Here is a 22,686-nt window from a genome sequence, read left to right as displayed (position 1 = left end):
TAAGAAATTCTCATCTCTGATATGAGTAATTTCAATTTTCCTTGGTGTTGTGTGTTCCAAAATTTAAATGGAGTTCAACTCATCTTATGATCAAACAAATTTTATGGGATATCACCCACCATCACCAATCTCTAATGGTGGCTGGGAATATCACCAAGAAAATACAAATTCTAAGCACTCCAATCCATGAAGATTTGCTTCACAGACACAAGATGAGCAAGAAAACTATATGGGATATTTTCTTCCACCACAAAATGATGCTAGTCATGATTCTAATGGTGGCTGGGAAGGAAATTCTAATGCTCCATATTATATTCATCCAAAGATATCATCACTTGACCATGCTTCAACAGAAAGCCTCTATCAAAATTCACCACCCACACAAACTTCCATGAACCAAAGCCTCTCAAAGCTTGAGACCATGTGTGAAAAATATGAGAAGGAGGCACATATATCCTGGAACGAGCAAGAGAATTTATTCAAAAACATGGAAATAATGTTAGCTCAATTGGTGAGTGCAACAAGGAAAGAGGAAAAACAAGAGGAAGAGGCTACTAAGTCAAGTGAATTTTTAGTGAAGAAGGAAGAGGTGGTGGGAATATTTGAACCTGAAACTGCACTTGAGATGACAAGAGCACATGATAACTCACAACTCTCACAAACTTCCCTGGACCAAAACGCCTCAACACTTGAATCCATGATTGAAAGGTATGAAGAGGAGATGAAGAAAGCTTGGGAAGATCAACAAACCTCCTCCATGAAAGAGCTATTAAAGCAAATGTTGAGTGTAAAAGAGGAAGTGGAAGAACAAGCTAGTGAGGAGGACCATCAAGAACGTCCAAACTCAAGGGAAACAGAGAGGCACATGAAGGACAAGCTCATTGAACCACCAATTCAAAAGGCTCTGGATGAAGATCAAACTCCAAAAATCACACAGCAACCATGTCTTGACATCCAAGAAGTGAAGGCAACTAACAAAAGCACCAATCCTGTCCCTGAACCAGCAAGCAAGCTCAATCAAGCCAAATTCAAAAGGAAGCTTGCTGAGAAGAGGCCAAGAGAAAGGACAATAGCTGAAACTTCTCCCCCCTTGAGGTCATTCCTCTTAACAAACTGGAAGAAGAGGAAGAAAGTGAAGAACAATATGTCAAGCTAATGACACTAAAAGATCGCTTGTTGGGAGGCAACCCAACCTTAGGTAACATTTCATTTCTCTGCTTGGTTTATTTTCTTTCTTTGCTGTGTTTAAATTTCAATAAATTGGCATATGATTACATTCTATGTTTGGTGTTGCCTTGCAACAAATTATTTTCAATCTTTTTGGATGATTGCATCAAATCAAAAAATGAAAGTGACACACCAAGATTCTAAGTTTGGTGTGCCACTTATTTTCTATGCAAATTATTCAAGCAACATCACTTGTCTGCATAATCATATTGCCTTTTGCAGTGCTATTTTTCTTCTTCTTAGTTGGATAATTTCTGTTTTCTCTTTGTTTCATTTATTTACTTGTTTTAATGCTTTCTTTCATTAACTGTTTTTGTTAATACATCACCAAGACATCCTTATTCATGACAGACTCTTCATTTGGTGATTGTATTTAACATATAACAGTTTCTTTGGTTTAGTTTTAGTTCAAATAAATTGACATATGGTTGCATTCTGATGAGCGGATAATTTGTATACTTTTTGGCATTGTTTTTAGTATGTTTTTGATATGATATAGTTAGTTTTTAGTATATTTTTATTAGTTTTTAATTAAAAATCACTTTTCTGGACTTTACTATGAGTTTGTGTGTTTTTCTGTGATTTCAGGTATTTTCTGGCTGAAATTGAGGGATCTGAGCAAAAATCTGATCCAGAGACTCAAAAGGACTGCAGATGCTGTTGGATTCTGACCTCCCTGCACTCGAAGTGGATTTTCTGGAGCTACAGAAGCCCAATTGGCGCGCTCTCAACGGCGTTGGAAAGTAGACATCCTGGGCTTTCCAGCAATATATAATAGTCCATACTTTGCCCAAGATTTGATGGCCCAAACCGGCGTTCAAAGTCACCTCAAGAAATTCCAGCGTTAAACGCCGGAACTGGCACCTAATTGGGAGTTAAACGCCCAAACTGGCACTAAAGCTGGCGTTTAACTCCAAGGGGAGTCTCTACACGAAATTGCTTCATTGCTCAGCCCAAGCACACACCAAGTGGGCCCGGAAGAGGATTTTTATGTCATTTACTCATTTCTGTACACCCTAGGCTACTAGTTTCTTATAAGTAGGACCTTTTACTATTGTATAAAAATCTTTTGATCACTTTTAGATCTCTAGATCATCTTTGGACATTTTAGTTCTTAGATCATTGGGAGGCTGGCCATTCGGCCATGCCTAGACCTTATGCTTATGTATTTTCAACGGTGGAGTTTCTACACACCATAGATTAAGCTGTGGAGCTCTGCTGTACCTCGAGTATTAATGCAATTACTATTGTTCTTTCATTCAAATTCCGCTTGTTCTTTTACCAAGATATCACTTGTTCTTCAACATGATGAAGGTGATGATTGACGCCCATCACCATTCTCACTCATGAACAAGGTGACTGACAACCATTCTTGTTCTACACGCATTTGAGGCTTAGTGAATATCTCTTGGATTCCTGATTGCACGATGCATGGTTGATCGCCTGACAACCGAGTGCTCGCCTGACAAACAAGCCAACCATTCCGTGAGATCAGAGTCTTCGTGGTATAGGCAAGAACTGATGGCAGCATTCAAGAGAATCCGGAAGGTCTAACCTTGTCTGTGGTATTCTGAGTAGGATTCAATGATTGAATGACTGTGACGTGCTTCAAACCTGTAACCTACTGGGCGTTAGTGACAGACGCAAAAGAGTTATTCTATTCCGGTAGGGGAGGGAACCAAACCGGTGATTGGCAGCACTGTGACAGAGTGTGTGCATTAGCTTTCACTGCGCGGATGGGAGGTAGCTGCTGACAACAGTGAAACCCTACACGAGCTTGCCATGGAAAGGAGTAAGAAGGGTTGGATGAAGACAGTAGGAAAGCAGAGAGACGGAAGGGAAGGCATCTTCATGCGCTTATCTGAAGTTTCTACCAATGAATTACATAAGTATCACTATCTTTATCTTTTATGTTATTTTCGTTCATCACCATATATATCTGAGTTTGCCTGACTAAGATTTACAAGATGACCATAGCTTGCTTCAATACTAACAATCTCCGTGGGATCGACCCTTACTCACGTAAGGTTTATTACTTGGACGACCCAGTGCACTTGCTGGTTAGTTGTGCGAAGTTGTGTAATGCCATGGTATTGAGCGCACCAAGTTTTTGGAGCCATTACCAGGGATTATGAGAGTTGTGAAAAAGTATAGTTCACAATTTCGCGCACCAAGTTTTTGGCGCCGTTGACGGGGATTGTTCTAGTTTTGAGCAAGCCTTTAGTAACATCAGTGCCAAGATCCGGCAACAACATCAATTTTTTGGTGTTATTGCCCGGGATTGTTCAGGCTGGACAACTGACGGTTCATCTTGTTGCTTAGATTAGGTATTTTTTCGAAATTCTTGAAGATGAATTCTAGAGTTTCATGATGATTTGTTGAAATCTGGCTGGCTGAGAAGCCATGTCTAATCTGATTGGACCGAGGTTTCAACTTATCACCACAAGAGCTTGTTGATTTCGTATCAATCTTGCTTTTGGAGCAGTGATTTGCTAAGGCTTGGCTGACCTTTGGTCATGTCTAGTGTTTTGGACCGAAGCTTTCTTTGGAAGCTTGGCTGGCTGTGAAGCCATGTCTAATTCCTGGACCGGAGTCTTAGACTAGCATTGCACTGATTCCTGGAATTCTCATTAAGGATTTTGATACCTTTTCCCATTTAATTTTCGAAAAACACAAAAAAATTGCAAAATCATAAAAACCCAAAAATATTTGATGTTTCTTGTTTGAGTCTAGAGTCTCATCTTAAGTTTGGTGTCAAATGCATGTTTTTGTTATATTTTTCGAATTCATGCATATAGTTCTTTGTTTTAATCTTTGAATTCTTTTGGCTTGAGTGTTTCTGTGTCTCATATAGTGTCAGTAGTACATAAACTGCTAAGTTTGGTGTCTTGCATGCATTGTTATTTGATTCTTGTTGCATTTTGATTATTAAAAATCCAAAAATATTTTTAATTGTGTCTTTTCAAGTCAATGATACAAGGGATTGAAGATTCAGAACACACTGCAGAGGAATTATACAGAAAAAGCTGAGCATTCAAAAATGCCCAGTGAAGAAGGCAGACTGGCGTTTAAACGCCAGCCAGGGTACCTGGTTGGGCGTTTAACGCCCAAAAAGGTAGCATTTTGGGCGTTAAACGCCAGAATGTATACCATTCTGGGCGTTTAACGCCAGGATGGAGCTAGGAGGAAGATTTTGTTTTCAAATCAATTTTTTTTCAAGTTTTCAAAGTTTTTCAAAATCAAATCTTTTTCAAATCATATCTTTTCAATCAAATGGTTTCAAAATCAATTTCCTTCCTTTTTCAAAGATACTTCCTAACAATTAATGATTTGATTGAACATCTCAAATTTGTTACCTTTTCTGTTGAGAAAGGTTTAATGTTTGAATCATATCTTTTCTTGTTAGGCAAGTCACTAATTTTCAAAATCAAATCTTTTAAAATTATTTTCAAATCATATCTTTTAAAATGGTTTGCAAATCATATCTTCTCAATCACATCTTTTTAAGACCATAACCTTTCAATCATATTTTTTTTATCATATCTTTTTCAAATTAGTTTTCAATCAAATTCTTTTTAGTTTCTAATTTCAAAATCTTTTTCAAAAATCACTTGATTTCTCTTCCACTTTCAATTTTCGAAAATTATCAATCAAATTTTCAAAATGTTTTCAAAATCTTTTGATTGAATTTTCGAAAATCCTCTTCCCTCCTTCTCACATCCTTCTATTTATGGAGTACCACTCCTTCTAAATGCACGATTCGAACCTTATCTAATTAAAGTTCGAATTCTTCTTCTCCTTCTTCTTTCTATTTCTCTTTTCCTCTGACATTTCAAGGAATCTCTATACTGTGACATAGAGGATTCCACATTTTCTTTTTCTCTTCTCTTTCATATGAGCAGGAGCAGAGACAAAGGCATTCTTGTTGAAGCTGATCCTGAACCGAAAGGACCTTGAAGAGAAAGCTAAGAGAAGCCAAAGCACAACTCTCTTTAGAGGACCTGACCGAATTCTTCAAAGAAGAAGAACCCATGGCAGCCGAAAACAACAACAATGCCAACAATGCAAGGAAGGTGCTGGGTGACTTTACTGCACCTACTCCCGACTTCTATGGGAGAAGCATCTCTATCCCTGCCATTGGAGCAAACAACTTTGAGCTTAAGCCTCAATTAGTTTCTCTAATGCAACAGAATTGCAAGTTCCATGGACTTCCAATGGAAGATCCTCATCAGTTTTTAGCTGAATTCTTGCAAATCTGTGACACAGTCAAGACTAATGGGGTTAACCCTGAGGTCTATAGACTGATGCTATTCCCTTTTGCTGTAAGAGACAGAGCTAGAATATGGTTGGATTCTCAACCTAAAGAAAGCCTGGACTCTTGGGAAAAGCTAGTCAATGCCTTCTTGGCAAAGTTCTTTCCACCACAAAGATGGAGTAAGCTTAGAGTGGAAGTCCAAACCTTCAGACAGAAGGATGGAGAATCCCTCTATGAAGCTTGGGAAAGATACAAACAATTAATCAGAAGATGTCCTTCAGACATGCTTTCTGAATGGAGCATCATAGGTATTTTTCTATGATGGTCTCTCTGAACTATCTAAGATGTCCTTGGATAGCTCTGCTGGAGGATCTCTTCATCTGAAGAAGACGCCTGCAGAAGCTCAAGAATTGATTGAAATGGTTGCAAATAACCAATTCATGTACACTTCTGAAAGGAATCCTGTGAACAATGGGACTAATCAGAAGAAAGGAGTTCTTGAGATTGACACTCTGAATGCCATATTGGCTCAGAATAAAATATTGACTCAACAAGTCAATTTAATTTCTCAAAGTCTGTCTGGAATGCAAAATGCACCAAACAGTACTAAGGAGGCTTCATCTGAGGAAGAAGCTCATGATCCTGAGAACCCTTCCATGGAAGAGGTGAATTACCTAGGAGAACCCTATGGAAACACCTACAATTCTTCATGGAGAAATCACCCCAATTTCTCATGGAAGAATCAAGAGAGACCTCAACAAGGTTTCAACAACAATAATGGTGGAAGAAATAGGTTTAGCAATGGCAAGCCTTTTCCATCATCTTCTCAGCAACAGACAGAGAGTTCTAAGCAGAATACTTCTGACTCAGCAACAATGGTCTCTGATCTAATAAAGACCACTCAAAGTTTCATGAATGAAACAAGGTCCTCCATCAGAAATTTGGAAGGACAAGTGGGTCAGCTGAGCAAGAAAGTTACTGAACTCCCTCCTAGTACTCTCCCAAGTAATACAGAAGAAAATCCAAAAGGAGAGTGCAAAGCCATAGACATGGCCGAATATGGAGAGGAAAGAGAGGAGGAGGACGCCACTGAGGAAGACCTCAGTGGGCGTGTACCAATCCCCTCTGAGTTCCTCAATGAGGAACAATGGGAATCTGAGGCTCAAAATGAGACCATAGAGATTCCATTGGACTTACTTCTGCCATTCATGAGCTCTGATGAGTATTCTTCCTCTGAAGAGGATGAGTATGTCACTGAAGAGCAAGTTGCTAAATACCTTGGAGCAATCATGAAACTGAATGACAAGTTATTTGGAAATGAGACTTGGGAGGATGAACCTCCCTTGCTCACCAAAGAACTGGATGACTTGTCTAGGCAGAAACTGCCTCAAAAGAGGCAAGATCCTGGGAAGTTTTCTATACCTTGTACCATAGGCACCATGACCTTCAAGAAGGCCTTGTGTGACTTAGGGTCAAGTGTAAACCTCATGCCCCTCTCTGTAATGGAGAAATTAGGGATCTTTAAGGTGCAAGCTGCAAGAATCTCATTAGAGATGGCAGACAACTCAAGAAAACAAGCCTATGGACTTGTAGAGGATGTTCTGGTAAAAGTTGAAGACCATTACATCCCTACTGACTTCATAGTCCTAGAGACTGGGAAGTGCATGGATGAATCCATCATCCTTGGCAGACCCTTCCTAGCCACAGCAAAGGCTGTGATTGATGTTGATAGAGGAGAGTTGATCATTCAAGTGAATGGAAAATCCTTGGTGTTTAAGGCCCAAGGACATCCCTCTATCATCATGGAGAGGAAGCATGAAGAGCTTCTCTCAAAACAGAGCCAAGCAGAGCCCCTACAGTCAAACTCTAAGTTTGGTGTTGGGAGGCCACAACCAAACTCTAAGTTTGGTGTTGAACCCCCACATTCAAACTCTAAGTTTGGTGTTGGGAGGTTCCCACACGGTTCTGAGTATCTCTGAGGCTCCATGAGAGTCCTCTGTCAAGCTAATGACATTAAAGAAGCGCTTGTTGGGAGGCAACCCAATGTTTTATAGTTAATTATTTTCTTTTGTTATTTTATCTTTTTTGTAGGTTGATGATCATAAGAAGTCACAAAAACAATGAAAAAAGCAAAAACAGAATGAAAAACAGGAAGAAAAACAGCACACCCTGGAGGAGAAGAAACTGGCGTTCAAACGCCAGTAATGCTAGCTGTTGGGCGTTTAACGCCCAGTCTGGCACCATCCTGGGCGTTTAACGCCAGAAAGGGGCACCAGAATGGCGTTAAACGCCAGTAAAGGGCAACAACCTGGCGTTAAACGCCAGGAATGGGCACCAGCCCGGCGTTTAACGCCAGAAATGGCTCAAAACGTGATTTTGAGCAACATTTGGTGCAGGGATGACTTTTTCTTGACACCACAGGATCTGTGGACCCCACAGGACCCCACCATCACTCTCTCTCTTCTTCCCCCATTCACCAATCACCTCAATACCTCTTCCCCAAAAACCCTTCACCTATCAAATCCCATCTTTCTCTTCACCACTCACATCCACCCTTCATAAATCCCCACCAACCTCACCCTTCAAATTCAAACCACTTTCCCTCCCAAACCCACCCATAATGGCCGAACCTTTACCCCCTTCTCTCCTATAAATACCCTTCTTCAACTCTTCATTTTCACACAACCTAAACACCCTTTCTTACCCTTCTTGGCCGAACACACTACCATCTCCCTCTTCCTCATTTCTTCTTCGTCTACTCTCTTCTTTCTTCTGCTCGAGGATGAGCAAACATTTTAAGTTTGGTATGGTAAAAGCGTTGCTTTTTCATAACCATTTATGGCATCCAAGGCCGGAGAAACCTCTAAAAAGAGGAAAGGGAAGGCAAAAGCTTCCACCTCCGAGTCATGGGAGATGGATAGATTCCTCTCAAGGGTGCATCAAGACCACTTCTATGAAGTTGTGGCCTTGAAGAAGGTGATCCCCGAGGTCCCCTTTTCACTCAAAAAGGGTGAATATCCGGAGATCCGCCATGAGATCCGAAGAAGAGGTTGGGAAGTACTCACCAACCCCATTCAACAAGTCGGAATCTTGATGGTTCAAGAGTTCTATGCCAATGCATGGATCACCAAGAGCCATGACCAAAGTGTGAACCCGAATCCAAAGAATTATCTCACTATGGTTCGGGGGAAATACTTGGATTTTAGTCCGGAGAGTGTGAGGGTGGCGTTCAACTTGCCTATGATGCAAGGAGATGAGCATCCTTACACTAGAAGGGTCAACTTTGATCAAAGGTTGGACCAAGTCCTCACAACCATATGTGAAGAGGGCGCACAATGGAAGCAAGATTCAAGAGGAAAGCCGGTTCAATTGAGAAGGCATGACCTCAAGCCCGTGGCTAGAGGATGGTTAGAGTTCATACAACGCTCAATCATTCCCACTAGCAACCGGTCCGAAGTTACCATAGACCGGGCCATCATGATCCATAGCATCATGATTGGAGAAGAAATAGAGGTTCATGAGGTTATAGCCCAAGAACTCTACAAGGTGGCGGACAAGACCTCCACTTTGGCAAGGTTAGCCTTTCCTCATCTCATCTGTCACCTCTGTTATTCAGTTGGAGTTGACATAGAGGGAGATACCCCCATTGATGAGGACAAGCCCATCACCAAGAAAAGGATGGAGTACACAAGAGACCCCTCTCATCAAGAGATCCCTGAGATGCCTCAAGGGATGCACTTTCCTCCACAAAATTATTGGGAGCAATTAAACACCTCCCTAGGAGAGTTGAGTTCCAACATGGGACAACTAAGGGTGGAGCATCAAGAACACTCCATTCTCCTCCATGAAATTAAAGAAGACCAAAGAATCATGAGGGAGGAGCAACAAAGACAAGGAAGAGACATTGAGGAGCTCAAGCACTCCATAGGATCTTCAAGAGCAAGAAAGAGCCGCCATCACTAAGGTGGACCCGTTCTTTGATTTCCTTGTTATGTTCTTCTGTTTTTCGAATTTTAATGCTTATGTTTATCCATGTTTGTGTCTTATGATCATTAGTGTCTTAGTGTCTATGCCTTAAAGTTATGAATGTCCTATGAATCCATCACCTTTCTTCAATAAAACGTGCCTAATTGATAAAAGAAAGAATTGCATGAATTTTGAATTTATAATAGTTTAATTATTTTGATGTGGTGGCAATATTTTTGTTCTCTGAATGTATGCTTAAACAGGCATATGTCTTTTGAATTTGTGGTTCATGAATGTTGGCTCTTGAAAGAATGATGAAAAAGGAGACATGTTACTGAGGATCTGAAAATCAATAAAATGATTCTTGAAGCAAGAAAAAGCATTTCAAAAAAAAAAAAAACGAAAAAAAAAAGAGAGAAAGGAATAAGAGTTGTGATCCAAGGCAATAAGAGTGTGCTTAAGAACCCTGGACACCTCTAATTGGGGACTTTAGCAAAGCTGAGTCACAATCTGAAAAGGTTCACCCAATTATGTGTCTGTGGCATGTATGTATCCGGTGGTAATACTGGAAGACAGAGTGCTTTGGGCCACAGCCAAGACTCAATAAATAGCTATGTTCAAGAATCATCATACTTTACTAAGAGAATCATTAACACTATCTGGATTCTAAGTTCCTAAAGAAGCCAACCATTCTGGATTTCAAAGGATAGAGTGAGATGCCAAAACTGTTCGGAGGCAAAAAGTTAAAAGCCCGCTCATCTGATTAATACTGATCTTCACAGATGTTTTTGGAATTCATTGCATATTCTCTTCTTTTTATCTTATTTGATTTTCAGTTGCTTGGGGACAAGCAACAATTTAAGTTTGGTGTTGTGATGAGCGGATAATTTGTATACTTTTTGGCATTGTTTTTAGTATGTTTTTGATATGATATAGTTAGTTTTTAGTATATTTTTATTAGTTTTTAATTAAAAATCACTTTTCTGGACTTTACTATGAGTTTGTGTGTTTTTCTGTGATTTCAGGTATTTTCTGGCTGAAATTGAGGGATCTGAGCAAAAATCTGATCCAGAGACTCAAAAGGACTGCAGATGCTGTTGGATTCTGACCTCCCTGCACTCGAAGTGGATTTTCTGGAGCTACAGAAGCCCAATTGGCGCGCTCTCAACGGCGTTGGAAAGTAGACATCCTGGGCTTTCCAGCAATATATAATAGTCCATACTTTGCCCAAGATTTGATGGCCCAAACCGGCGTTCAAAGTCACCTCAAGAAATTCCAGCGTTAAACGCCGGAACTGGCACCTAATTGGGAGTTAAACGCCCAAACTGGCACTAAAGCTGGCGTTTAACTCCAAGGGGAGTCTCTACACGAAATTGCTTCATTGCTCAGCCCAAGCACACACCAAGTGGGCCCGGAAGAGGATTTTTATGTCATTTACTCATTTCTGTACACCCTAGGCTACTAGTTTCTTATAAGTAGGACCTTTTACTATTGTATAAAAATCTTTTGATCACTTTTAGATCTCTAGATCATCTTTGGACATTTTAGTTCTTAGATCATTGGGAGGCTGGCCATTCGGCCATGCCTAGACCTTATGCTTATGTATTTTCAACGGTGGAGTTTCTACACACCATAGATTAAGGTGTGGAGCTCTGCTGTACCTCGAGTATTAATGCAATTACTATTGTTCTTTCATTCAAATTCCGCTTGTTCTTTTACCAAGATATCACTTGTTCTTCAACATGATGAAGGTGATGATTGACGCCCATCACCATTCTCACTCATGAACAAGGTGACTGACAACCATTCTTGTTCTACACGCATTTGAGGCTTAGTGAATATCTCTTGGATTCCTGATTGCACGATGCATGGTTGATCGCCTGACAACCGAGTGCTCGCCTGACAAACAAGCCAACCATTCCGTGAGATCAGAGTCTTCGTGGTATAGGCAAGAACTGATGGCAGCATTCAAGAGAATCCGGAAGGTCTAACCTTGTCTGTGGTATTCTGAGTAGGATTCAATGATTGAATGACTGTGACGTGCTTCAAACCTGTAACCTACTGGGCGTTAGTGACAGACGCAAAAGAGTTATTCTATTCCGGTAGGGGAGGGAACCAAACCGGTGATTGGCAGCACTGTGACAGAGTGTGTGCATTAGTTTTCACTGCGCGGATGGGAGGTAGCTGCTGACAACAGTGAAACCCTACACGAGCTTGCCATGGAAAGGAGTAAGAAGGGTTGGATGAAGACAGTAGGAAAGCAGAGAGACGGAAGGGAAGGCATCTTCATGCGCTTATCTGAAGTTCCTACCAATGAATTACATAAGTATCACTATCTTTATCTTTTATGTTATTTTCGTTCATCACCATATATATCTGAGTTTGCCTGACTAAGATTTACAAGATGACCATAGCTTGCTTCAATACTAACAATCTCCGTGGGATCGACCCTTACTCACGTAAGGTTTATTACTTGGACGACCCAGTGCACTTGCTGGTTAGTTGTGCGAAGTTGTGTAATGCCATGGTATTGAGCGCACCAAGTTTTTGGAGCCATTACCAGGGATTATGAGAGTTGTGAAAAAGTATAGTTCACAATTTCGCGCACCACATTCTAAGTTTGGTGTTGCTATGCAACAAAATTTGGTTCTAATTCTTACAAGATACTTGCATTAATTCCAAGTGAAAGTGTCACACTAAGTTTGGTGTGCCACTTATCTTTTATGCAATGTATTATGCACACCTTCTCATCTATGCAATCAAAATGTCTCTGTTTCTTGTGCTTTGATTGTTATCTTTCATTTTGCTTGCTTAAAACACATGTACTACTAACATTTCATTGTATAAGACATTCATGATCTATCTTAGCCCATAACCATTGTTCTAATTGTTGCTTGAGGATGAGCACGCATTCTGAGTTTGGCAAAGGAAAGAGGAAGAATAGAGGAAAAAGGACAACAATAGTGAAGATGAACTACAAGGTTGTAGAGTTCCTTTTTCTTCTCATTTGTTTCCAGCACTTAAATTTCATGATTGTCTTTATCTTCTTGGTTTACATGTGTGTATGAATAAAGCATAGCTTGAATCTTAATTTGTAACATGTTGCTGTGGCATTATAACTACCAACTTGAATTCTGTGAGTTCAAAAGCAGTAAATCATCATGATCATAAACAAACAAGGCATTAAAGAAGAATTTAGCATGTGCATACAAGTATTGGAAAGCTAGTATGATTGATTGTTACTCAATTGCATTGGATTTTATTTAATTGAAGTTTTTCATCTAATACATTTTGTGAAATCTTTTGAAATCATGAAAACCTTGAAAGAAGCAAATACAATTAAAGCAAGAAAAGAAAAAGGGAAAGAATGAGAAAGCTGAAGGCTCTGAGTACCAATGGCAATTTATTTGCTAAGTGTTTGTGGTGTTTATGTATCAAGCCAAATGCTTGAAAACAAAACACTTAGAAGTCAAGGCTAGGCTCAAGTGCAAAAGCACTCCCTCAAAGCTCAAGGCTCTGAGCATCAATGATTAGAGAGTTAAGAAAAGAAAAGAAAAATGAGCTTAATGAAGTCCTCTAATTGAATGCTTGTGGTGCTTATGTATCAAGTGGTAATACTTGAAAACAAAGCATTTAGAAGTCATAGCTTTGTTATTAACTCATGGAGCAAAGCACCCAAAAGGAGAAGCTAAAAAAAAATAAAATCAAAAGCTTGTTTCAAGGAAGAATTATAAGAAAAAGATTTCATAAAATGAGCTAGATAGAAGCATCAATCATTTACATTTCTTTTGTGATTGAAGCATGCATAGAAAACTAGCTAACCATGAACATTGAGTTGCTATTCTTCTTACCTTGGATTGTCAATCTTTATTGCATGATTCTTTTCTTGCTTGGGGACAAGCAAGGTTTAAGTTTGGTGTTGTGATGACATGTCATCATATACCTATTTTTCTATGCTTTTTCATACAAGAAATTGATGATTTGTGCTTAAATATTGAATGCTTTTATACTTAATTGGTATATTTCCTTGATCTTTTAATTTTATAAATCTTGTAGGAAATAAGAAGAAAAAGAAGAAAAGAAGCACAAAAAAAGGAGAAAAAAAGAGCTTTGGGACACACTTTGAAGTTGGAGCACACTTTGGAGCCTTAGGCCACGCTTTTAAAAGCGTGGTCCATGACCAAATTAAAGGAGAATAGGCAATCAGCACACACTGCCCTGCTCTTGCCAAGGGCAGGGCAGAATCGTGATGCAAAGTGAGGTTGGAAGCAAGAATTTTCGCTAAGGTAAAATCTGGGCGCTCACAGCATGACCATGCCTCCTTCAAAGGGCTATAACTTGAGCTACATACGTCCATTTGATGTGCTTCTAGTTGCGTTGGAAAGATGACATTTAGAGCTTTCCAACGATATATAGAAATCCATATTTGGCGTACAATTGAGGCAGGAACGGAAGGCATCTTTAAGGGCCAAAAATAAGCGAAAATAAACCAATGTGCTTCCACCAAGGTTTGAAGCTGGAGCCTCACCCCAAAGCAAGTAGCGCTCATTTTTCTGCTCTGCCCTCTTGGAGAGCAGGGCAATGTCGTGCTCTTCATGAAAAATCAAGAAAAATTGCTCCCCCAAATGATTTCAACAAGGTTCGAACACAAGACCTCCAAGGAAGCCAAGCCTTATACGTGAATTAGGTGCCAAGGAAACCAAGGAAAAATTGCAACAACTTCCTCCACCAAGATTCGAACTTGGGACTTCACCCAAGAACAAGGAAAGCGCTGCCTACAAGGAGGGCAGAGCAACATTCCTTGGTGCATGGCACGCACAATTTGGCATGGCCAGGAGCTTGGGCGCACATCCTTGGCGCATCGCAGCACGGGCAGGGAGGCAAAGCTTGGACGCACCATGACAACATTGCCCTGCCCTCCACAAGGGCAGGGCAGCATCCTGATGCCCCTCCCAAAATTTGGCACGCTAGTTGGATCCTTACACAAGGCTTTCCTGCTCTGCCCTCCACAAGGGCAGGGCAGCCTCCTGGGAGCAACATGGGCCAAAATTCAACCAAAATTTCATTTAAATTCAATTCCTCTCCAAATTGAATCAAGGCCAACCAAACCCATTTCTCCTCAAATCCAAAGCAAGCAATGCCCACATCATCACTCAAAGGCACATGGATCAATTAAATTAGGATTTTCATTTTTGTAATTTGTTTTAATTTCATTTTCATTTTTCATTTTGTAAAGCCTATATAAAGGCATCAATTCCATCTCACTAAAAAAAAAAAGTTGGCTCCATTAGGGAGTAGTATATAGCTCTCTCTTTTAATTTTCCTTTCTGTTTAAATTTTGGATCAAGAGTTGAAGGAATTCTGTTTCAATTCTCCATCTGAAATTCATTTGTGTTCTTCTGCATAATTGAGGAAATTGAGAAATTGGATCTGAAGTTTCTTTTACTGCTTTCATCTTTCTTCTCTTCTGCAATTGTTTTTGGTTGGATCAAGGAAGGAATTGAGATCTAGACTTGTTTTCTAGTCTCTTTGATTTCCTGAGATTTTCAATTTTATTCTGCACTTAAGCTGAACTTAATTTCTGTTTGCTCCTTCAAGAAATTTTGCCTTGCTGTTTACATCTGCTGCTTTTTATTTCATCTACATTTTACCTTTCTGTTTCTATTGCTTCTAATTTACTTTCAAGCACTTTAATCTCCCTGCAATTGTTCTAAGCTTGGATCTACTACTTTCATTTAATTTCCAGCACCCCAGCCCCCTTTACATTTGATGCAATTTACTTTTCTTGTCATTTGTCAATCTACTTTTCTTGCTCTTTAAGTTTCCTGCCACTTTACTTTCTGCAATTTAAATTCCCTACAAATTTACATTCTGTTGCTCAACTTCACACAATTCATTCAATGTTAGCTTGACTAAATCACCCACTAAAGTTGCTTGATCCATCAATCCCTGTGGGATCGACCTCACTCTAAGTGAGTTATTACTACTTGATGCGACGCGGTATACTTGTCGGTTGGATTTGTGTGTTGGAAATTTCTTTTTCCACAAAAACACCATCACACCACAACCACAACGTGCTTGCTAGTGTGCCTAGGCAACGTGCATCTTGCTGGAATTGCGCCCAGCAAGCCTTTGGGCATCTCACCTTGCTCACATTGCGCCAAGCAAGCCTTTTGGGCAACTCGAGTTTCAGCGCGGCCGTTCGGTGCGCGAGGCAAGGAGCCAGACACACTAACAACCCACACACCACTCATCCGCCACCACGGTCCGCAAACCCCGCACACCCGAATGAACCGCCCCCCGCACGCCTTGGAGCGTGCAGGCAAGCGGAAGCATACGGGAGTGCCGAGCTAACTCCGCTGGGCAGGGTTCGGGGGAAGCGACGAAGAACATTCAAGGGACAGCCAGATGCGTGAGGTGCTTCGGGCGATAGCCGAACAGCCGCACCGTCTTAAGCAACACGCCCAACCCACACCGCATCGGGCACCGTCGTACGTCGACCCTAGACGTAGGGCGAGCACGCCGCGGGTGCACAAGGCACAACTCCACCACGCCATGCTCCCTAGGTGGTGCCTAGGTGGGCCGTGCACGGACGTGTTTCCCTTCTTGTTGGTCCTTCGGTGATCGGGGTTCGCAGCAGCCAGACGCCCGTGCTCAACCTTGGACCCGGGGCGGGGGACCCCGACGGCACACCACAACCACAACGGGCTTGCTAGTGTGCCTAGGGGATGGCAAGGCATCGTGCATCTTGCTGGCATTGCGCCCAGCAAGCCTTTGGGCAACTCGAGTTTTGGCAGCACGACACCCGTCCCCCCTATAATAGGCTGCCGAGCCATTACCAAAGTGCCACGGGTAGACATCCTTTTCCGTGAGCAGACATACCCGAGGAAACTGCTCTAGAGGTCGAATTTTGACGCCGTTTTTTGCGACAATCTCTAGAAAAATAATATCTTTCCATCCACCAAATTTGGTGAATTTACACCGTGTGGATTTTTTTTGCCGATTTTTTTCCCACCCGAAAAGTAGGAAATTCAAAAAAAATAAAAAAGGAGCAAAAGTGCGATTTTTGACCTGGATTTTTTTTTGCAGCCTTTAAATAATATTACCAAGGTTCCCTCAAAATTTCAAGAAAATTGCACGAGCCAATTGTGAGATATGAAAATTTGGCTCCTCCGTTGCAACGCTCCGAGCCATCGTTGCAATGGCGGGTGCCTCCGTTGCAACGAAACCAGCCAACTCAAGCAAACTGCTCTAGAGGTCGAATTTTGTTGCCGTTTTTTGCGACAACCTCTAGAAAAATAAGATCTTTCCATCCACCAAATTTGGTGAATTTACACCGTGTGGTTTTTTTTTGCCAATTTTTCTCCCACCCGAAAAGCCGGAAATTCAATAAAAATGAAAAACGAAGCAAACGTGCGATTTTTGACCTGAATTTTTTTGTGCGGCCTTTAAATAATATTACCAAGGTTCCCTCAAAATTTCAGAAAAAGTGCACGAGCCAATTGTGAGATATGAAAATTTGGCCCCTCCGTTGCAACGGTCGGTGCCTCCGTTGCAACGGCGGTTGCCTCCGTTGCAACGCTCCCAGCCAACGACGCACCAAACCCAGCCTCCGTTGCAACGCTCCCAACCAACGATGCATCGCGCCCAGCATGCGTTGCAACACGCCCAGTGTCCGTTGCAAGCCGCCCTGCCTCCGTTGCAATGGCCACGGCCAACGTTGCAAGCCGCCCTGCCTCCGTTGCAACGACCCCAGCCAACGTTGCACCGCGCCCTGCCTCCGCTGCAATGGCCACGGCCAACGTTGCATGGCGCCCTGCCTCCGTTGCAATGACCCCAGCCAACGTTGCAATGCGTCCGGCATCCGTTGCAACGCGCCCTGCCTCCGTTGCAACGGACCCCAGCATCCGTTGCACCGCGCCCAGCATCCGTTGCAACGACCCCTAGCCAACGCTGCAACGCGCCCTGCCTCCGGTGCAACGGCCACGGCCAACGTTGCATGGCGCCCTGCCTCCGTTGCAACGACCCCAGCCAACGTTGCAACGCGTCCGGCATCCGTTGCAACGCGCCCTGCCTCCGTTGCAACGGACCCCAGCATCCATTGCACCGCGCCCAGCATCCGTTGCAACGGCCCCAAGCCAACGTTGCAATGCGACCTGCCTCCGTTGCAACCCCCTCGGCCAAGGTTGTAACGCGCCCGGCCAAGGTTGCAACGCCCCCAGCCAACGTTGCAACGCGCCCGGCATCCGTTGCAATGGACCCCAGCATCCGTTGCAACGGACCCAGCCAACGCTGCAACGCGCCCGGCATCTGTTGCACCGCCCCCCAGCCAACGCTGCAACGCGACCTGCCTCCGTTGTATTGCCGCCCAGCCAATGCTGCAACGCGCCCGGCATCTGTTGCACTGCCCCCCAGCCAACGCTGTAACGCGATCTGCCTCCGTTGCAACGCCGCCCAGCCAATGTTGCAACTCGCCCGGCATCCGTCGCAACGCGACCTGCCTCCGTTGCAACGCCCCCAGCCAACGTTGCAACGCCACCTGCCTCGCAGGGTGCCTGCTCACCCTTTCTCAGGCGCGTCTTTCTACGTGGACCACGTGCCGAGTCTAGGCATGGCCCGACCTCGGCGGGTGCCGGCTCTCCCTCGGGCCACGTCCTTCCCCGGTTGACCGCGTACCGGGTCTTGCTGCCTACGGGGGGACCAGGCATCGAGCGTAGTGCTGGCATTGCGCCCAGCAATCCTTCGGCCAGGTCGAGTCTAAGAAACTGGGGACGCCTCCCTATAATAGGCTGCTGAGCCGTTACAGAAGTTAAGCCAGTTGAGGTCGGTTTTGCCGTTCGGGGATCCGTTTGCGTTCTATATGGCCCATTCTTCCCCCGGGGGCGGAGGGGGGGCGGGGGAGGGCGACTCGCCCCAAAGAGGAAAGGTCATTTTCGACCGGGATATTTTTTCGCGCAGCCTTTAAAAAGTATTCTTAACGCCCCGACAAAACTTCAGGCAAAACTCACGAGCCATCGGTGATGTGTGGAAATTTGGGTCCTCCGTTGCAATCGCTGAGGCCGACCGGCCTGAACAGGCCACGTGCCTGTTCTGTCTGACATGCTCAGTGGAACTCCTGTAGGGGTCGAATTTCAACGCAGTTTTTCCCAAGCACCTTTCGAATAAACGAGATCATTGCGTCGACGAAATTCGGCCAAGGCACACATGCTGGCTATCCACACCTGGGCAGGTGCCCGTGCAGGCCGGGTCTATTCCTAGCCTGGGCACCCCCGCGGTCATTGCCCGGTCTCCGTTTCACGGGCCTTGGCCTGCCTCGAAAAACCCCGGCTTCTCCTGGGGAATAGTTATGGCCTCGTGCCGAGAACTTTTTAACTTGTGAAATTTTTCAAGGGGAGGGACGAATCGAAGCAACAAGGGCTGAATCTCAGTGGATCGTGGTAGCAAGGCCACTCTGCCACTTACAATACCCCGTCGCATATTTAAGTCGTCTGCAAAGGATTCTACCCGCCGCTCGTTCGGAAAAGCGCTTCAAGGCATCCCCACAGGGCTCTCGTCCTCCCTGGGGGCGTCGCGAACGGCACGTGCCTCTGGGGGGCTGATTAGCGGATAATTTATACGCTTTTTGGCATTGTTTTTAAGTAGTTTTTAGTATGATCTAGTTACTTTTAGGGATGTTTTTAGTAGTTTTTATGTTAAATTCACATTTCTAGACTTTACTAGGAGTTTGTGTGTTTTTCTATGATTTCAGGTAAATTCTGGCTGAAATTGAGGGACCTGAGCAAAACTCTGAAAAAGGCTGACAAAAGGACTGCTGATGCTGTTGGAATCTGACCTCCCTGCACTCAAAATGGATTTTCTGGAGCTACAGAACTCCAAATGGTGCTCTCTCAACGGCGTTGGAAATTAGACATCCAGAGCTTTCCAGCAATATATAATAGTCCATACTTTATTCGGAAATTGACGACGTAACTTGGCGTTGAACGCCAAGTACATGCTGCTGTCTGGAGTTAAACGCCAGAAACACGTCATGATCCGGAGTTGAACGCCCAAAACACGTTATAACTTGGAGTTCAACTCCAAGAAAAGCCTCAGCTCGTGGATAGACCAAGCTCAGCCCAAACATACACCAAGTGGGCCCCGGAAGTGGATTTATGCATCAATTACTTACTTCTGTAAACCCTAGTAGCTAGTTTATTATAAATAGAACTCTTTACTATCATATTATCATCTTGGATTTGATCCCTGGATTGTATTTTGATCCAGTGACCACGTTTTGGGGGCTGGCCATTCGGCCATGCCTGAACCTCTCTCACTTATGTATTTTCAACGGTGGAGTTTCTACACACCATAGATTAAGGGTGTGGAGCTCTGTTGTACCTCAAGTTTCAATGCAATTACTATTATTTTCTATCCAAATCAATTTTATTCTTAATCCAAGATATACGTTGCACTTCACCTTGATGAATGTGATGATCCGTGACACTCATCATCATTCTCACCTATGAACGCGCGTAATTGACAACCACTTCCATTCTACCTTAGGCCGGGCGCATATCTCTTAGATTCCCCAACAGAATCTTCGTGGTATAAGCTAGAATTGATGGCGGCATTCTTGAGAATCCGGAAAGTCTAAACCTTGTCTATGGTATTCCGAGTAGGATTCTGGGATTGAATGATTGTGACGAGCTTCAAACTCCTGAAGGCTGGGCGTGATGACAAACGCAAAAGAATCAAGGGATTCTATTCCAACCTGATTGAGAACCGACAGATGATTAGCCGTGCTGTGACAGAGCATAGGACCATTTTCACTGAGAGGATGGGATGTAGCCATTGACAACGGTGATGCCCTACATACAGCTTGCCATGGAAAGAAGAAAGAAGAATTGGATGAAAGCAGCAGGAAAGCAGAGATTTAGAAGGAACACAGCATCTCCATACGCCTATCTGAAATTCCCACCATTGGATTACATGAGTAACTTTATCTTCATTTTCAATTTATTTAATTTAATCCTATAATCTCTTAATTTAGTTATTTAACCTGACTGGGATTTACAAGGTGACCATAGCTTGCTTCATACCAACAATCTCCGTGGGATCGACCCTTACTCACGTAAGGTATTACTTGGACGACCCAGTGCACTTGCTGGTTAGTTGTGCGAAGTTGTGAACCATGGCATTGACACCAAGTTTTTGGAGCCATTACCTTGGATTGTTAAAATGAAAAGAATGAATCATAATTTCGTGCACCAAGTTTTTGGCGCCGTTGCCGGGGATTGTTCGAGTATGGACAACTGACGGTTCATCTTGTTGCTCAGATTAGGTAATTTTCTTTTCAAAAACTTTTTCAAAATTTTTCTTTTAATTTTCATTTTTCCAAACTATGTTTTCGAAAAAAAATTAATAAAAATCCAAAAAAATTAGAAAATCATAAAAATAAAAAAATATTTTGTGTTTCTTGTTTGAGTCTTGAGTCAACTTTTAAGTTTGGTGTCAATTTCATGCTTTAAAAATTTTTCTTGCATTTTTCGAAAATTCATGCATTCATGGTGTTCTTCATGATCTTCAAGTTGTTCTTGATAAGTCTTCTTGTTTGATCTTGATGTTTTCTTGTTTTGTGTTGTTTGTTGTTTTTCATATGCATTTTTTGTTTGTTAGAGTCCATGCATTGAAGATTTCTAAGTTTGGTGTCTTGCATGTTTTCTTTATATCAAAAATTTTTCAAAATTATGTTCTTGATGTTCATCATAATCTTCAAAGTGTTCTTGGTGTTCATCTTGACATTCATAGCATTCTTGCATGCATTCATTGTTTTGATCTAAAAATTTCATGCATTGAGTAATCTTGTTGTTTTTCTCTCTCATAATTAAAAATTCAAAAATAAAAAATAAATATATCTTTTCCTTATTTTTCTCCAAATTTTCGAAAATTTGAGTTGACCAAGTCAAAAAATTTTAAAATTAGTTGTTTCTTATGAGTTAAGTCAAATTTTCAATTTTAAAAATCTTATCTTTTCAAAATCTTTTTCAAAAATCACATCTTTTTCATTTTTTTTTATAATTTTCGAAAATTTTTTTTAAAATATTTTTCAAAATCTTTTTCTTATCTTTTACACCATATTTTCGAAAATATAATCAATAATTAATGTTTTGATTCAAAAATTTGAAGTTTGTTACTTTCTTGCTAAGAAAGGTTCAATCTTTAAGTTCTAGAATCTTATCTTGTAGTTTCTTGTTAGTGAAGTAAATAATTTCAAATTTTTAAATTAAATCTTTTTTTTATCTCTTATCTTATCTTTTTCAAAAAAATAAAATTTTTTTTTTATCTTTTTATCTTATTTTTTTATTTCAAAATATCTTATCTAAACTTCTTATCTTCTTATCTTTTCAAATTTGATTTCAAATCTTTTTCAATCAACTAACTAACTTGTTGTTTGTTTTTTATCTTTTTCAAAACCACCTAACTACTTTTCCCTCTCTAATTTTCGAAAATACCTCCCTCTTTTTCAAAAATTATTTTTAATTAATTAATTGTTTTAAATTTTAATTTTAATTATATCTTATCTTTAATTTTCGAAAATTACTAACCCATTTTTCAAAATTATTTTCGAATTTCTCTCCCCCTCATCTCTTTCTATTTATTTTATTTATTTACTAACACTTCTCTTCACCTCTCTTCATCTCCAATCACTGTCTCTATCCTCACCATTGTGATTGGATTTTCCACTTTTATTCCTTTCTTCTTCTACTAACAAAAAGGAACCTCTTTACTGTGACATAGAGGATTCCTCTTTCTTTTCTTGTTCTCTTCTTCCCTATATGAGCAGGAGCAAGGACAAGAACATTCTTATTGAAGCAGATCATGAACCTGAAAGGACTCTGAAGAGGAAGTCAAGACAAATAAAAATCAACAATTCAGAGAAACCTCAAAAAAAAAAAGAAGAAGAAAAAAAAAGAGAAAAAGGAAAGACAAAAAGCTTCCACCTCAAAGTCATGGGAGATGAAAAGTTTCATGTAAAGGGTCCATAGCTCAGTAGAAGAGCATTTGACTGCACATCAAGAAAGCATGAGAAATTCCCTCTTCAAGAAATCCCTGAGATACCTCAGGGGATACATGTTCCTCCACATAATTATTGGAAGCAACTAAGGATAGGAACACCAAAATCACTAGGAATCATGCAACAGAAGTAAGGAAGAGACATAAAGGAGCTCAAAAAGCACCATTGGATCTTCAAGAAGGCG

At 41.6% G+C, this 22,686-nt stretch overlaps 1 non-coding gene across 1 annotated transcript; it reads right to left on the bottom strand.

Moving 5' to 3' along the window:
* Positions 1-5,663: 5,663 nt before the first annotated feature.
* LOC130951372 (small nucleolar RNA R71) lies at positions 5,664-5,771 on the bottom strand. The gene has a single exon (XR_009073948.1). It is a non-coding gene; the product is annotated as a small nucleolar RNA R71 (small nucleolar RNA).
* Positions 5,772-22,686: the final 16,915 nt, after the last annotated feature.

This window comes from Arachis stenosperma, chromosome 1 (genome assembly GCF_014773155.1).
Source record: "Arachis stenosperma cultivar V10309 chromosome 1, arast.V10309.gnm1.PFL2, whole genome shotgun sequence".
Classification (NCBI taxonomy): domain Eukaryota; kingdom Viridiplantae; phylum Streptophyta; class Magnoliopsida; order Fabales; family Fabaceae; genus Arachis; species Arachis stenosperma.
This window is presented reverse-complemented; position numbering and strand designations above follow the sequence as displayed.